At 38.0% G+C, this 17,967-nt stretch overlaps 1 long non-coding RNA gene across 2 annotated transcripts; it reads left to right on the plus strand.

Annotated features, from left to right (window-relative positions):
• The first annotated feature begins 13,878 nt into the window (after nt 1–13,878).
• On the plus strand, nt 13,879–16,231 carry LOC113763443. 2 transcript variants are annotated; one of them, XR_003467346.1, is made up of 5 exons: nt 13,879–14,258; nt 14,443–14,520; nt 14,646–14,758; nt 15,468–15,605; nt 15,935–16,231. It is a non-coding gene; the product is annotated as an uncharacterized LOC113763443 (long non-coding RNA). The 2 variants fall into 2 exon arrangements; XR_003467347.1 differs by lacking the exons at nt 15,468–15,605; nt 15,935–16,231 and adding an exon at nt 15,307–15,398.
• The last annotated feature ends 1,736 nt before the right edge of the window (nt 16,232–17,967 follow it).

The raw sequence follows: 17,967 nt of genomic DNA on the forward strand, positions 1-17,967 counted from the left end.
TTAAACAAGTGATTATAAGTTGAATGGTGAAAAGAAAACTCAAAGGAAACAAAAGGGTAGAAGGGGCCGGTTCTACCCTGTCATTGCCGTGCCCCTTGGTGCAATTTTTTGTGGTTAAATTGACTTGATTTTGATGTAGATATGTTGTATAGGTTAGGTGGAAATTTTTCACCAAAAATCACTTGATTTGGATAGGAAAATGTTTAGATTTCGAAATGGTTTTAAAACTGGAAATTGTGTCCCGAATTGCTCTGGCAGCAAATTTCAAACAACTATAACTCTTTGCTCCGATGCCAAAATCGAGTGCCGTTTATGGCATTAGAAACTAAACGCTTCCAGTTTTTCAACGGTATAAAATTCATCCCCTGATTCTACTTGAGTGAACCGTACCAGCCTTTCAAAGTCACCTACCCTGTTTCTCGGCTGTGTTAGAAAACCTGTTATGAGCTGTAATTTTTGCCTGAAAATGAGCTAGTTATGGATAGAATTTCAAAATGATTTATTCTGAGAAATTGTAGCCTTATGAATGTAGTTTCCAACACCACCAACCACACTCAATTCCAAGTTGAATTGAGTGAGTTGTGGCTGAATTGCGAAACTGTCTCAGTAATGGAAAACCCTTTTTTGGCTAGTTGAATGCCTTAATTTGAATTGGGACTTGTTATTTTGAAATTCTTGGTGTTAACCACCTATCAAAAGTATCTTGGATGTTTATTAGACCTTGTCTTCATAATTGAACCATGTTTGAGATGATTTCATAGACCCAAAAGTTAGAAAAGGGAAAACGGAAGTACCAGGCAGATTTGCCTTGGAAATTCTTGGAACTTTAGTGGCTTTGTTAACTGACTTCCCATACGAATTTTTATATGACATTTGACAGAGGAATAGACCTTATAAGGTAGTGTAATCCTACTAAATTTGGTGCCATTCCAAATCCATTTCGATGCTCAACTAAAGTCCCAAAATTCAAGCTTCAAATCTGGAAAATCTTTGTTCAGTGAGGAAATTTCAGCAACTTTGAACTGCTATATCTTGGCGCTCAAAACTCCAATTCTTGTTCCACTTGTTGTTTCTTAAAATTTGATTGTAACTCTAAATGGGTTTCAAATTTGAGAGGCTAGTTCACATTCTATGAATTTTGCCGAATTTTCAAAGTTGGCCAAAAACCAACCCCGAAACTGTCTCGATAGCCCAAATCAGCGACTTGAAGCCAAAATTTGAATGTCTTCCATTTTGAACCATGGAAAAGTGCCTTCTAGAAACTTTTAGTACTTTGGAATTAGTTTCCAACGGTACCAAGTTTTCCAATTTTGGACCTATAGAGAGTGAGATAAGATTTTTCAAAGATTGCTTTTCAAATTCGAAATTTCCAAAGTTAAAGGAAATTGAGTTCCTAGAACTCTCCATTTTTTTTCGATATCGCTTGACCGTTTTACACTTGATTTCAAATATGAAAATCAGATTTATCTTGTGTTATTAAACCCCACTTTTGAGTCTCGATTTACGAGTAATTAAGGCTCATTTTCATGATATCTTCTTAGATTGTATATGAGTGTAATCTTTCTTGATAATTAGGGGTTTTAAGCGATAGTATGGAATAGTTAATTATTAATTGTTCAGGCACTCAAGAGGACCTTCAAGAGGATCTCACGGGAGACGCCTAAACAACCGCTTGTGCTTTACTTCTTGAATTACGTGGTGAGTGTCAAGTGTATGTGAATGTGTTACGTGCTTAATCGTTATTAGTGATTGAATATTTTGGAAATGATGAGTCGAGTGTGTACTTTATCGCACTCATTCTCATTTACGTGAAGTGCACTTGAATTACTTGAAGGGAATTGCTTGAAGTGACTTGTTAAGTGAATTAAGTGAAGTGTTTCAGTGATTAATTATGCTATGGTTGAATAAGTCGATTGAAGCGATGTCTCATCGACCACTGAGAGATAGTAAGTACCACATCGATTCGGGTGGGAGGTACCTCTCGTGTCGTCTCAAACCGTAAACTATTCTAAGTCGATTGGAGCGATGTCTCATCGACCACTAAGCGATAGTAAGTACCACACCGATTCGGGTGGGATGTACCTCTCGTGTCGTCTCAGAACCATAAACTATTCTAAGTCGATTGGAGAGATGTCTCATCGACCACTGAGCGATAGTAAGTATCACACCGATTTGGGTGGGGGGTACCTCTCGTGTCGTCTCAAAAACATAAATGGAGTAAGTGAAGTGTTACGAATTTAATTACCTACCCGAGTGACGAAGTGTCGTCACGAGGAGGTATTGGATTGAACTTTGGCAAAGCAAGTGGAAATGAGCTCCTGAGAGCTCTTGTATCCTACTCAAGTGTGTTTTATTATAAATTTTGAATTGTTTGAATGTTATAGTTTTCATTATTGTGTAAGTGCTATTGTTATTGAACTACGTGTTTTACATGTTTTCTTGGCCTCACGAGCATTCGCTCACCCCCGTTAGATTTGTTTTCCTTAACAGGAGTTGGAATGGAAAGAAATGTGAAGAAGCCGACTCGACGGCATTTTGATTGGGGTGTTTGAATGTAATTGTTAGACAACTTTTAGAGGTTGTATTTTGGGAAAATGATGTACTTTTGAGAACTGTGTTGTGAAACTTGAAAGTTTATTTAAGGAAGTGACTTTGCTTACTTCGACTGTTATTTCTTGGTTGTTTATCTTAAGTTTGAATTGAAATTGTATCGAATCCTAGCGAGAGTTGGGCAGGCGTTCCGCGAATACCCTTAGGTTCGCCCTTGGGAGAAGTGGGGGCGTCACATTAACCTCCGTAAATCTAACAAATTAGAGCAAACTCTGATACCACCATGTTGGGAGGTACTCGGTTTTGAATAATCACAACACACAGCGAAAACCTCTCCAATTTGCTAGAACAGATTAGGAGCATTAAGCAAGACAAAAAATCATCAACTAACAAAAGATAAATTAACCCACGAACACAAAAGAAACAACCACAAGAAGACACGAGAATTTTTACTTGGAAAACCTCTCCAATATGAAGAGGAAAAACCATGAGACTCTTAAGCCCACTGCGAATTACTTCACCATCACCAATTAAGAGTAGAGTACAACTTTCAGCAAGTACACAATTGAGATATGACCTTAAACAATCAACAAAGTTGCCAAATCCCAAATAAAGAACAAAAACTGTGAAAAACTTCACTAGAAAATAGCAGTAGTCCAAAATTTATAACTAATGATTGAACCATTGAAATCCGATCTCCACCGTACTGAACGTAGAACTGGATGTCTTCTACCTTCAGTTAAAATTTCAGGCCGATCAGACATCGTTCGCTATGTTAATCGGCAATTTACCGCAACTACTTAAACCAGAAACTTGCTGAAATTTCTCTTCAGAATTTTTTGCGTTTTTCCCACTTTTCTACTTTTGGAATAAACCTAATTTGACCTATAAATAGGTAGGACATCTCCTTGATGGGCCTAGACAATTACCCATTAATTTTGGACTTTTCCACATAAGTTGGGAGCCCAAAAACCCAACAAAAAGAAAATACTTAATCCAAAACTCAATCTTGAATCAAAGCGAATCAAAATCATGTCACATAAGAAAACTAAATTATGATTTAACCACACCAAAAGCTTACTCGATAAATCAAGCTTTCAACCCAACTCAAACCGCTAATATATTTAAAGTATCAAGATTTATTTTAGTTGATAGGCAATTAAGGATGTCCTAGCTCCTCAACGATGTCCTAGCTCCTCATCGTTTGATTAAACTTGATTGTCGAAAAATCCACCTTAATTTGGGAGGAAAGGAAGAGAAATGGAAAGGGATTTGGAAGATGAGAGGAGAAGGGTGGAAGAAGAAAAGGAATTAGGAAAGTTGCCTGAATAGCAACCCAACTAACCACTTATCTTCTTCCACTAACTTTTTCATTTTACACAAGAGATCCTCCAATTCCTAAGCTATTGGTAGTCTCATCCTGACGGTTTCTATTTTTCTCTAAAGATCCAACCCAAGAGATTTGGTATTTCATATTGGATGTAAATCTTTATTATTTTTTGAATAAGATGTGGTTTACTTTAAAATGAAAAAAATAATATGATAAAAAAAAATAAAATACTACATAAACATATCATAATAAACCATTTTGAAATAATTTACATAACTCAAATGGTACTTGTCTAATTCAACTCTTTTCATGTTATTAAGTTTTTAGAAATAACAATTCCAGTGCATAACTCAAACGGGATATTGTAAGTATAACTTAAGTGATATGTGTTATTTATATTTATCCACTTGCTTCATCTGTAAAAACTTGTTTCTGGTGTTGCAGAAGTTCCTCCCACAATGCATTTTAGATCCACAGGCACCTATTCTTGTTTGGTTGCTTATATTTATATGCCCTGAGGTATCAAATTTAGTTGTTCACTTGTTTGAGCAGTTCTTTTATTTTTGACTCCTTATAGTGTTGATGCAAGTCAAGTGACCTGTTCAATGGGTTTTTGGTGCATTTAAACCACTTCTGATGTTGTGTTCTTTAGGAAGTGTTTGTCGTAAATCATACTTATTTATTTCTTGTATATTTGGGAAACAATCAGACACGGCAAAATTCTGCGAATCCTTGGTTGTGATTTGCTACTTGGATGGTCGGTAATTATGAATTTGGTGCTGGCATGCAGCTTCAAGGTCTCAGTAGATTTGGAAATTATTCTGAGCTCAACTTGTGTAATGGAAATTGAAGTTTTTTTTTGGGTATTGATTCCCCTTCTTTTCCCCCTCTTCCTTTGAAGAAGAAGAGGATTAGCTATCTGGTCTTTTTTACACCTTGAGAGAAGCTTAGCAAATGAGTCTGAAAGATTTGAAGATTTGGTTGGGGATATGGGATAGTATTGGTGTAGTATTTTAATGACTTCTGATGCGAAAAGTGGGCAGCATATGGGCTGCTTAAGAGCCACATTTCTAGTTTCAAGTAGTTCGATTTTTTATTAGTAGATTAGTAGTTTATTTTCCAGATTTCTAGTTAATTTGGTAAGAATAAATTCGGTCCTAGACCTCAAGTTGAGTTGGATCCGAATTAGTTGTCAAGTCCCTTGGTTAATTGAGTCATTTTGTTAGTTATTTTCTTGTGTAATAATTGTTGTGAATTAGTTGATAGTATTAGGTAAGTTAAGTTGAATCCATTAATTTAGGTATAGTAGGGTTATAAATATTTGTATTTTTTTTATTCAAAAAAATAGAAGAATTGACGTTTTTTTAGAGAGTTTTCTCTTGACTTGTCGCCGACCCCTTTGAATACTTGAGATGGATTCTTGAGTGTTCATCTATGGCTTATCAATCAAAGAACACATTTGATTGTGACGCCTTCTTATCAACCTTAATTCATTTTGAGCAGTCTTTGATCCAATTGGATTGCATCTCTTATACCAAGGTTCATTGTCCACGTGAATAACGGGTTGAGGTTCTTTTGTGCCCATAACCTGATCAAGATAGATCATTCTATTACCTGATCAATTGGATTTCTTCTCAAGCGTTGCTTGGAGAATCGGGTTCATATCAACTTCACTGTATGAAGTTGAAATTTTTGCCTAGTAATAAAATGTTTAGCTTCGCATCAATCCAAAAACTGGAAGTGGATGATAAAATCTTTGCATTTTCTTTTGTAAATTTTATTGTTCTTGTAATAGTTCAATCAATTGCGAGGTCTATAAATGGGAGTCCATTTACTCAAGTGCTATTCTTCAAATGGTATAGCCTTTGCTTCCATCGTTGTCAATGATAGATTACAGACATTTTTCTATCACTATTAACAATTTGCAGCTGAAATTTCATATAAAATTTTATAGAACTCTTCCATATTCATGTCATTTGGTGGACGGACGATTTATTAGCACTTCCTCATATGGGGTTGGAAAAATACAAAACGCATGAAAGCTTTGGTGATTGGTGTTTATGCTCAGTTGCGCTTTTTTTTTTTGTTTTACAGTGTTGTGCAGATATCAATATGACATGATATGTGATCGTGCAATTTGTCCTACCAACATTCAATGGATCACAAATATTGGTTTCCTTATTGTTTTGTTGCCTAATGCGCCTTGAGTTTTTAAGAAACATCATTGATATTGATTGAGGAACCCTAATTTTTTCAATCCATCTTTCTGTATTGTTGGGACTTGGGACTGTTCGGGAATCAATTATAATTAAATAAGAGTAAATTTTATATACATTGACAGTGATATACTATCACAGTTGGATGCATGACACAAATGCAAAATTTGGATTTTAAATTTAAATTCGAATTATGTGTTATGTATTCACTGGTGAAAGTGTACATACTGTCAGTGTATAAAAGATTAATCAATTAAATAAAGTGGGTGGTCATAGTAGTTTTAGTAATATTTTTTATTAGTTTTCTTGTTAATTTTATGATCAAGGGTTGTAATTATGTGGTGAAAGAAAAAATGTTTCGAAGGTCTGTTTGTAACTAAGGATCCATAGACAGATCCCTTAGTAAAGCCCAGGGATCTATCCACAGATCAAAGCAGGAGATTGGTTCCGACAAAATCTAGCACCAGACATTGGGCCAGACTTTGTCTGGTCTTAGTCGCAGCCAATTTTTATTTTCGATTTGGTTTCTATTTTTCATTGAATTTTTTTTAGGGTTCTAATATTAGTTCATTTCCAAGTCTAATTAGGTAGATGTTCATGGAGTTTTTTTATTCATCAAGTAACTTGTTTTTTTTTGGAAAAGTAATAGAGGTTGTATTAATCAATTAGATTGCTGGATATCGTCCAACACCAACTGTTTGACAAAAGCTGGGGGGGAGTTCTAGAGAGAGTCAAATAGGTTGGATGATCTAGCAAACTGTGCTAAACCATGCGCAATCTTATTTGCTTCTCTAGAAGTCCAGACTACATCCACAATGTGTAGGTCAAGCAAGGAAAGACGAATGTCCCCTATAACAGTGCTGAGGTCAGAGAGGACCCCGTCTGAGCTACTAATTTGCTTAACAACTGAGGACGCGTCCCCTTCAAGTATGAAGCTTGGGATCATCAATGTCCTAGTCAGCGATACCACCTCCCTTGTAGCAAGAGCCTCTGCCAACTCTGCACTAGTTTGGATTGGATAAGCTGGCAATGAATTGGCCATCACAATCATGAATAACCACACCAATCCCAACAACACGGTGAATTGTTCATATAGAGGCATCAAAGTTGATTTTGAAGTAGGGAGCTAGCGGTAGAGACCAAAATGAAGAAGGCCTTGGTGACGGCATAGTTGTAACCTAGAGGTTGGCCTCTCGAAAGGCTGCCTGACTATTAAGAGTATAGCTAACCAAAGTTAAGGGGTCCCGAATCGTACCATTAAAGAAAGCGTTATTTCTGTTGCCACAAATTTCATAACTGAGAACAGCAAAATCCTCGCAATCCTTAGGTGGTAAGGTCCCAAGAATCTCCTTTACCCAAGCATTTGCAAAGGATTGACAACATGCCCGGATTTTCCTCGCCAAGAAGCTAAGCGCCCATATTTGAACGGAGACTGGACATTCAAAAAGAAGATGGGATAAGTCACCAGATGGTCCATTGCACACCGAACATTTGTTCTCCACAGGTATCCTTCGTTTTTGGAGATTGTCTGGTGTAGGTAAAGAATTGTGACAAATACGCCAAAGGAAGTACTTCTTCTTGTTAGGGATATCAAGCGACCAAATCTTCTTCCAAACTACATCATTACCAGAGCTAGAGGACGCTTGTGCCGTCTGACGAACATCAAGGATGTATGAATCCATTATTGCATGATAAGCACTTCGAACCAAGAACTTGCCATTCTTTGTATGGTGCCAAAGCCATCTGTCTTTTGTCAAATATTTGGAAAGAGGCAAGCTCTTTATCAAAGAAGCTTCCTCTTCCCAGAATATTTCATCGATCAAGGCTGTGTTCCAGCTGCGGAGATCTTGATGGATAAGGTCTGCAACACAAGTGTGATAACCCAACACTCGAGGCGGAGAACAGATACAAAAGGATTATGGACGGGGCAGCCAACGATCATGCCAGATACAAATAGAGCTACCTGAACCAACTTGTAGTCTACAACCAATGTTTAGGGCTTTCCGACCTTCAAGAATTCCTCTCCATGTGAATGAAGGACGATATCCCAACCACGCGTGAAGAAAATCTGTCATGGAAAAATATTTAGCTTTGAGTACACGATGAAGAAGGGATGTTGGTGTAGTAAGAATCATACAAGCTGTAATGATCCCACATTGGTTAGGGAGGAGAGTCCTGACTGCTTTATAACCTATTATGGGTGTCCCCCCACCTGACCGAGACCTTTTGGAGGGGTACTGGACTCCTTGACCTGCGGGCTTGAGCTTTTCACTTGTTGTGGGCTATAACTTCACCTCCAAGAACAAAACCCACGACCTTTTGGATGGCTAACTGTGGGATAATATTGGTCAGAGGTGTTAGAGTTGGTATCAGAGCTGACTCCTGACCCTGGTGTGCCAGCGAGGACGTTGGGTCCCCAAATGGGGTGGATTGTAATGATCCCATATCGGTTAGGGAGGAGAGTCCTGACTGTTTTATAACCTGTTGTGGGTGTCCCCCCACCTAATCGAGGCCTTTTGGAAGGGTGCTGGGCTCCTTGACCTGCGGGTATGGATTTTTCACTTATTGTGGGCTATAATCTCACCTCCAAAAACAAAACCCACGACCTTCTGGGTGGCTAACTGTGGGATGATATTGGTTAGGGGTGTTAGACAAGCTTTTTCCCCAGCATAGCATAGTTGAAGGCTTTCATGTTCCGAAAGCCTAATCCACCTTGATTCTTAGGGATACATAATCTATTTCAGTTGATCCAATGTGTTTTGTGCGTCTCCGTTTGATCACCCCACCAAAAGTCGGAAACCATGGATTGGATGTCCCTTAAGATGTTGTTAGGGAGGAGAAAACACGACATAGTATACGTAGGAATGGCTTGGATGACAGCTTTGAACAGTACTTCTTTACTCGCTCGAGACAAGCTCTTCTCCTTCCAGCTCTGCAAACGCTGCCAGGCACGATCCTTTATAGATGTAAAAATTTGAGATTTGGACCTACCAATTACTAACGGAAGTCCCAAATATTTCTCGTGCAATTCAACTATTGGCATATGTAGGAGTTGGGAAATTACAGTTCTAACATCCTGTGCTGCATTGGTACTAAAAGTAATTGTAGATTTGTCAAAATTGACACACTGTCCAGAAGCTTTTTCGTATAGTTGGATGACCTGTTGGAAGTTGGCAGCTTCCTCTAGAGAGGCTCTACCAAAAAGAAGGGTATCGTTAGCAAACAGAAGATGCGATATTGATGGAGCTTGTGCGTTGATTGTGATTCCTTTCAACTTTCCACATCTTGAGAATTCCTGCTGGAGACAGGAAAAGGCCTCTGTACAAATAATAAATAGATAAGGTGAAAGAGGATCACCTTGCTTAAGTCCCCTCTGCGGGAGTAAAGATCCAACCTAGGCCCCATTGAGGATGAACGAAAAGGAGACTGAAAAAATGTATTTATGGATCTGAGAAACAAATCGAGCATCAAAGCCAAGAGCATGCATTACTCGAATAAGGAAATTCCATTCGATTCTGTCAAAAGCTTTCCTCATGTCTAACTTAATAGATATCAAGCCGTCTCTCCCTCTGTACTTAGGTTTAATGAAGTGATGCAATTCATGTGAAACTAAAACATTATCAGTGATCAACTGTCCCGAGATAAAAGCAAGCTGGGATGAGGAAATAATGTTCGGTAACAAAGACTTAATCCTATTTGCAACCACTTTAGACGAAACAAGACCAGGAGATTTGTAAGGATGCATTTGAGAGAGTGCTTTTGTTACCTTTTTTATCGTGAAAGTCTCGAGAAGGCGCTTATTCATCTCTAGTGTTACCTTGGCTCGGATACGTTCTAAGACAATTTGTAAACCCCTCTCTAATTGATTTGAATGGGCAAAAAGTTTGCGAAAATGATCAAGGATTATTGCCTCGTTGTCCTTCAGATTTTCATACCATGAGCCATCAGAATTATAAAGACCTCTAATTGTGTTAGTTTCATGCCTATTTGACGCATAGGCATGGAAGAAGAAAGTGTTCCTGTCCCCAAACTTATTCTAATGTTGCTTAGCCCGCTGCTTCCATTTCACGTCTTCTATATCCAGAAGCTCATCAAGCTTTTGCATAAGATTCCTAGCTTCAGCTTATGAAGCATCGGATATAGGACCTTGTTGAAGGATATTGATTCGCTCCTTGAGCTGCTTCATCTCCATTTTGACATTACCAAATGAAGCTTTGCTCCAGTGCATCAAGCCCAGCTTATAGTCATTAAGATTTTGGGGAACATCCTTGCTAGAATTACATTTACACTGGATAACACGAGCACAATCATCAGATTTTAGTCACATGGCTTCGAAGCGAAAAAGGACGCCTTCTCCTTGTAGAAAAATCAGAGGGTCAATCTTTTGCTGCTACCATGATAGGCCTATGGTCAGACACATGAGAAAACAAGTGTTGCACAGAAGACCATGGGAACATTAAGCACCAGGCAGGGTTGGCACAAGCACGATCAAGGCGGGCTTTAACCGTAAGGGGGGAACTAGTGTTTCGAAACCAGGTATATCTGTAGCCATCAAAGCCGAGATATGAGAGGTCATTGTGAGCGAGTGCGTCTTGAAATTGATCAATTTGCCATTGTGGCCGAGGGCCACTTCCTTCGAACTCGTCTGGATCTAATATTTCATTGAAGTCCCCTAAACAAAGCCAAGGCAGCTGTGAATGATGTTTTAAGGTCCTAAACTTAGCCCATGCATCGCGCCTAAGAGATGTGTCTGGCTCACCATATACACTAGTTATTCGCCAAGATTACGTTTCGGGATTAACTCGGACAACTGCATCAATATATCGATGGGAAGAACTTAGAATTGAGACATCAATATCTTTAGGCCAAAGAAAGGCAAGCCCACCAGAGCGACCATTAGCATCAACAGACATACCAAAGAAATTAATTTTCGACTTTAGCCTTTCAACTATACTACTTCTACATTTAGTTTCGCAAAGAAACAAAATTTTGGAAAATTTCTGTCTGGCTATGTTACAGACTTCACGAACTGTCTGAGGGTTCCCAAGCCCTCGGCAATTCCACCTGATAATATTCATCAGCCTCGGCGGGATTGGCTGGAGGAGCCAGTCTCCGTCGTTATAGTGTTGTCAATGCGAATCAACTCTTCGGAAGTGGCCATGGAATCAGCTTCATCCAGCAACTTATGTTTCTTTGAAAGCGAAGTCGAAGCTATCAGCAAGAGTGATTTCCTTTTCCTAGAGGTGCTAGTCTTAGACTTCGAAGGGGTTAGCCGAGGAGCAAAAGCTTGCCTTCACTTCCAGGTTTGACGTTATGAGCTATTGACTTGCAAGGGAACTGAAACAAGGAATTGGCTACTCAAGTGGGCCACTATGGAGGCCGCAACTGGACAATGCAGAAGAGAGCCCTTGTCAGGTCCATCGTCAATGAGCATAGTGTTTGAAATATCCTCCAACGTTTCCAGAATAAGGCTATGCCCCTTCTCATGTACGGTGTTAGAATTAAAGTCTGTGTCCTTGTCTGCTACAATAACAGCAGTTGCTGCATTCTCAACATCATTAGGAGTTGTTTGCGGAGACTTGTTTAAAGCCAGATCCTTATCCCCACTCATAATGTTTGGTTCCTGATTCAACGGCGAGAATAATTCCACATTCTCATCACAAGAATTATGCGCATCTTGGTCATTCTCTCCTTGATCAGATGACTTTGAAATTTGAATCTCACCCATTTCCTGTTGGACATCTCCTTTCGTTGCGCTAACTCTTCTTTTGCTGGAAAGCTTCTCCGTCGTTTTCACACGAGTGGACGAAAGGGCACCACTGTTGAACTTTGCCTAAGCTTTGAACGGAAGTTCCCTCCCATCAGTAGCCGGGTCTGAAAGGCGATCCTTACACTCTCGATCGCCATGACCAAAGCGACCACAATAGAAACAGATGTTTGGGAGCCTTTCATATTGCAGCAGCAGCCTAAGCTCTTCCCCTCCATGCGAGATCAGCATCATTCGCCTCAGCGGTTGATTAATATCCAGAGAGACACGGATGCGCATATATTTACCCCATGGCAAACCATCGGCATCTATATCAAAATCGACAAAGGAGCCCAGGCAGTCACCACTCACCAATGACTTTTGCAGATTCAATGGACATCAAGTCTAGTGGGACATTAAAAATCCGGAACCAAAAGCAACAATGGGAGAAAGGAATTTTCCAAGGAGGGACATCTCTTTTCAACATAAGTAGATAAAGAGCGAAGGGCTCTGATGACTTGGAATGTTTTCGTCGTCCTCTCACGTGCCAAGCATGTGATTCGCCCTATTTTTTTTAGGCCTCTTCTAACCCTAAATCACGCTCAAGTTTTGAGGCGCCGCTTTTCATCTTCTCCTCTTCCTTTCAACTGATTTCTAACCTCTCATTCCTTCTTCCTCTTCCTCTCTAAATCGCCGTCATCTCTTATCTTTCTTTCCTTCTCATTCTTTGATATTCCTTTCCCCCCTTCATTCCTTTTTTGCCTGATTAATCACTCTCAAATCTCGGCCGACTCGCTCCATGTCCATCCAGCACCACCAGCAGGGCAGCCGCTCCTCCTGCCGCAAAACCAGTCCTCCATAGTGATCTCTTTTTCTTTGGAATCCTCCGCCGTACTCCAAATCCAAGCTATTTTCCTACAGCACTTTGATTGCAGATCTATATACTCTACTCGCTCCTTTTTCTCTGTCTGATGCCAACTGGTAATATTGCTATCTTTTTTTTTTAATTAATCGATGTTTTTACATCTAGAGACTTGTTATGGTTTCGAGTTTGGATCATGTTTATTAGCAGCTTGCTTTTGCTTGGGAGAATTTTGAATTTTGATTTTAATTGTGTTTCCAAACGGTCTCCTCTAATTGTGATTCACGCTTAATTCTTCTGGGGAGTGGTTACCCTGTCTTTGTCCTACACACGATTTTTGGAGAAAAGAAAAAATTTCCTGACAGTTTATTTGTTGATTGATTCAGTCCTGAATCTGGTGAATTAAGGTGACAATTATTCTGATATATGATTGAAATCTTTATCACACTACGAAAAATGTTTCAAAAAAATGTGAAAATTGTGGAAAGAGTTGAGGATTTGAATATCTAGATTCTGAAAGTCGTTAGGGAACCTTTCTTCATCTTGGTGAATGTTTAAATACTTTACAGGTAAGTGGTGTAGTTTTATTTTTTTTCCTCATTCTTCATGATATCCTTTGCTTTTGGTAGTGCTCAGTAATGTAGGTGCAACTATATGTTCAGATTAAACAGACAAGAATTTGGAAATTTATGTAACATCAAAATAACTGTTATGTGATAGAGCAATTAAACAATTAGGTTTCTTGACTGCACAGTTCTATTTGAATCTAAATGTTTTACTGTTTGCTTTTGCCTACTTGATGCTGTTTACAATTTGCTTAATAGAGGGATCATGCTAAGCTTGGATGCTGATGTAGTGAAGTAGAATTCAAAGGGTGTTAAATTTAGTGGATCTGTAAAATGAAGAATGACAGCGTTTAATGGAACACCTTGCAGTTTTGTAGTTAATGATGCTAAAAAAAGAAGAAAATTTTCACCCTCTCCTCCCATGACATGCTTCTGTTTAGCAGAATTTCTAGAAAAAGAATGAGAAGGTCAAGTTCAAGTGCTGAGGGGAAAAAAGGAGGAAAATTACAAAATGAGAATCTTTGTCGCAATGGTGAAATGACTTGGTTACCTTTTGTACAATAGAAGTTACTCTTTTTTTTGTTTTTTTTGGGGGGAAGGTGGTTTCCAACTCTTATATACCAGTATGTACCAATAAATATGCATTTTACACATGGCTGCCCCTCTTGGTTTGTCAATTTAAGTTTCTTTTTTTTAGCCAAAAAGGTATTCCATGACTTTGATATCGTTCAAGTGCTTCTTCCCTGTTTAACATATTCTTAATCTTGGGATTTTACATAAATGTGCGATAATGTTGGACAGCCTGGGATGCCAAGACAGCCACCTAACTCACAGCCAAATCCATTTGGGAGTTCCTACTTTGCAGGATTGTCTTTTGCTTGTCAGCTTTTGTATCTACTAGATGCTACTGGGTTCTATTCTTTAGGATTACACGTTCTTGGGATTCATGTTTGTCGAGCTACAGGGCAGGAGCTGGTACTTATTCTAGGTATGTGTCATGTGGACTGATCTATTAGATCTACTATCATTCTTCTTGTCTGTGGACTATCTTTCCTATCTATATCAGTTTACAACTTGGTAATCTATACTTATATAGGATCTTGCATGGAAATTCATGCATATTTCCAAACCATTAATGTTGATAAAAAATATTTATTCTTAATGATCTATAGAGGCCCTTCAAAATGGAGTCTCTTGATGAATCTACCTCTTCCTCCATCAGCCATGGTATTCATGTCTTCCATTGCCCAGTGAGTAACGGTATCATTAATGACATTGAAATGGTTTTTCATTTTTTAGTTGGATTAGGCCAAATGAGGTATAAAGATGGAATTTTTAATTCTTTGATTTTGTTTTCGGTGTGTGAAAATTGCAGGATGAGTTGGGAATAGTTGCAAAGCTATCAGAATGTATTGCTTCAATAGGTGGAAACATTCTCAATGCTGATGTTTTTGTGCCCGAGGACAAGAATGTGTTTTACTCTAGAAGGTCTATTGCACTGCCTTGCACTTTGTTTCTTGGTACATTTTTCTATGGCAAGTTAATAAGTTGGTTTTGTCCTTTCTTCTTATGCTTTTCTGGATTATCTGGCTTATGTTTGAGGTACTGTGAAGTGGATTTAGGCCAGATGTTGAGAGTTATGGTCCCTTTTGTGATTTATTCTTCAATGGTAGATATGGTTATTCTTCAGTGGCAAATATCGTAATGATTGCTGTTGGTGTTCATCTAAATGATTTTGGGTTTACAATCATAAGGTCAATAGAGTGAGATTTCTTCCCAGCATCGTTCAAAGACTTGGTTGATTGACATTTAGAATTCTAGAATATTTTTCTGTTTCTTCATCTCATCTACCATTTTGATCTTCAGTTCAAATGTCTTTTGCTTTAATACAACAGAGTAGAGCATTGGAATCACTGCATTTACTGCTTCTAATGTTTTTTTTGTTATCATACACTTGTGCTTTGACCTACCAGAGTAGCATTATTCAATTACACATTGCAATGGCTGTATTTCAAAACTTCAGTTGATTTCTGCAGGTTCTTTCTGGAAACTTCTTAAAAAGTTTTGGAAAAGCTGTTATTAATATTCATCATGGCTTATTGCCTTCTTTCAAGAGTGGTCATCAAGCTAAATAGGTTTTTTTTAAGCCTTTTTGAAATGCTTGTTTTAATCATTACCCTTTACTTCTTTTTGGTAGATTGTAACCTGGCATTCACAATTTGCAAACATTTGATGCTGGCGTCAAATTAATTGGTGCACCAAGTCACTTTGTTACTAAAGAACTTGACTTGGCTAGGTTCAAGACTTGACAAGGTTTATGGGTGCACAATTGCAGGTCTGTTGTCTCTATACATCTCACAGAGTCACAGGCTAACAAATAATTGCTATCATTCATGCTCATTTTAATTCATTTCTGAAGCAGAGACTGGTTTCTTTTTTTTTCCCGGTGATTATAGTATCTAATAAGAGCATTTACATTGTTGGTCATTGGGGACAGTATGTTGCTTTACATTGTTATTGTCATATTCATTACCTTTAAGATTGCATATATTGCACTTCCCTTCATATGCTTTGTTATCTGCATTGTGTTGTTTTAGTTCACATATCTCTTTCACCTTTTGGCAGCGTGTGCTTCAGTGTGTTTACACCTTCTGTTGTTTACAGGTTGCTTTGGATGAAGCAGTTTTCTTGTTGGATTTGGCTTCTGTGGAAGGCACCTGGGATGACAATTTGGAGCGGATTGCTGAATGTTATCGGGAAGCTGGGCTCCATGAAATTGCCAAATTTGTGCTATACAGAAATTGAACTGAAGTTGATTTTGGCATATGCTTATCTTGCTTTCATGTACATTTCCAATTTTGTAATCTGCTGCCGCCTACAATTCTGGAATTACATCTGAAGATGATATTTTGGATTATGTTATGACGTTGATTATAACATCTAATTGAATTCAAGACCAAGTTTCTGTGCCTTCCCAAGTCACCTGCACAAGCAGGCCTTTAGCTCTACGTTCTGCAAAAAGCCTAAAACCTCTTATAGAGAGCATACTCTCTCTCTATCTCTCTCTCTCTCTCCAATGACCAACTTAAGATTTGAATACTCTTTTCGGTGAATGCTCTATCCTTGTAAGTTCTATGTGTTGAACATAGATGGTCTAGATTATTCCTCCTCTCAAAATTGCTGTATTCTTGGTATAATAAAAAAAATTAATTTTAATTCAATTGAAATGTATTCTTTTGAATTTATATACAATAGAAGAAACAAAGAGGCACCCACCATCTCTCTCACATGGATATGCAAGGCACAAATCACACTGTAGTATTCTAGCCAAAAAAAATTAAACCAATTTTCACTGTTACTGGATTGCACACTTCAGTTTTAGCATTAGTTCACAGCTTCTTTAGCAATCCTCCACTTCCCCTTTTCGTTCTGGGAACGATAGCGAAAGAACCAATCTCAGCTTATCCTTTGAATAATTAACACCATTTGAACTTGCCACTTTCTCTGGATGTTCTATTGTCCAATTTGGGCCAAAGGTGGAATAGCTATTACCCTCTAGAATAATTTCCTTGGTTTTAGGAGGCTTGAGATCCCTGCTCTCGTATTTGTCTTCAACTAGCATTTTATTTAGAAGAGATGACCGCTGGCGAGTATTCTTCTCAGAAGTTGTCATGGTGGCAACAACAGGATAGTTTATCAAAAAGGGCCTTAACAAAAAGAGCAGCCTTTATGGGTGAAGCCAATGCCTTTAACTACTTCCCATTCCTACAATCTCCCAGCTTTTCTAAAGCTCTACAATCTCCCAGTCCTACAAATACAAAGCAACAAAGGAAATTCATGAATCGCAATATTTTCCAGTTTGTTAGTAGGAGAGAAATGACTGTAAGGGTATGCCACCATCCATGAATTACGGAAAGATTTCAAAACATTTCAATAATCTTAGAACTCTTTGTGCCAGTGAGATATTCCTTTATATTTCACAATTTTAAAATTCTTTTATTGTTATCCAATTCAACTGAAGAGGAATTCAAAAACTGTACCCATAGCATTTTAATTTCATTATTCAACTCAGTTAATTCATTGTCAACTAATATGAGAATTCAATCACTTTTTTTTTCAAGCTGCTATAATCACAATTGGATCAATGTTGCTATATAAAATGAAAATGCCTTCAAATTTAGCTTAGTATTTCCCTTTTGTCCGTGAAGCATAATATATACTTGTGGTCACACTATATATTTCTAGACTTCATGAAAGATGGTAAACTTGATTTTCATGTTAAACAAGAAATGACATTAGATAAAAAAAGAATTTTCCAAGTTCTAGCAAAAGTAGTTCTATATCTCGAGAGTACTTTTTCTCTCTTATGAAGTATAATATATTCAAATCATCACATCCTATGCTTATGCACTTCATGAAAAATGCTGAATTTTATTCATATGCTAAACGAGCAATAGAGTAAGATAGGAGAAAAATTCACCAATTTTTAACTAAAAAAGTATTAACCTTAAATCCTAGCAGTACCTCTCTATAAATCTAAATAAATATTCGTACTATTTTTGTGAAATGATTTTGTAGTCTACTTATTCATGTATATTTATGCTTAGCTGTGTACATAAATTATTTACCAACAAACATTTTTGTTCCATGAATCCATATGTTTAAGGGGGCATATTTTATGTTTATCCCAACGCGCA

The sequence above is a fragment of the Coffea eugenioides genome, chromosome 2, assembly GCF_003713205.1.
Source record: "Coffea eugenioides isolate CCC68of chromosome 2, Ceug_1.0, whole genome shotgun sequence".
Lineage (NCBI taxonomy): Eukaryota > Viridiplantae > Streptophyta > Magnoliopsida > Gentianales > Rubiaceae > Coffea > Coffea eugenioides.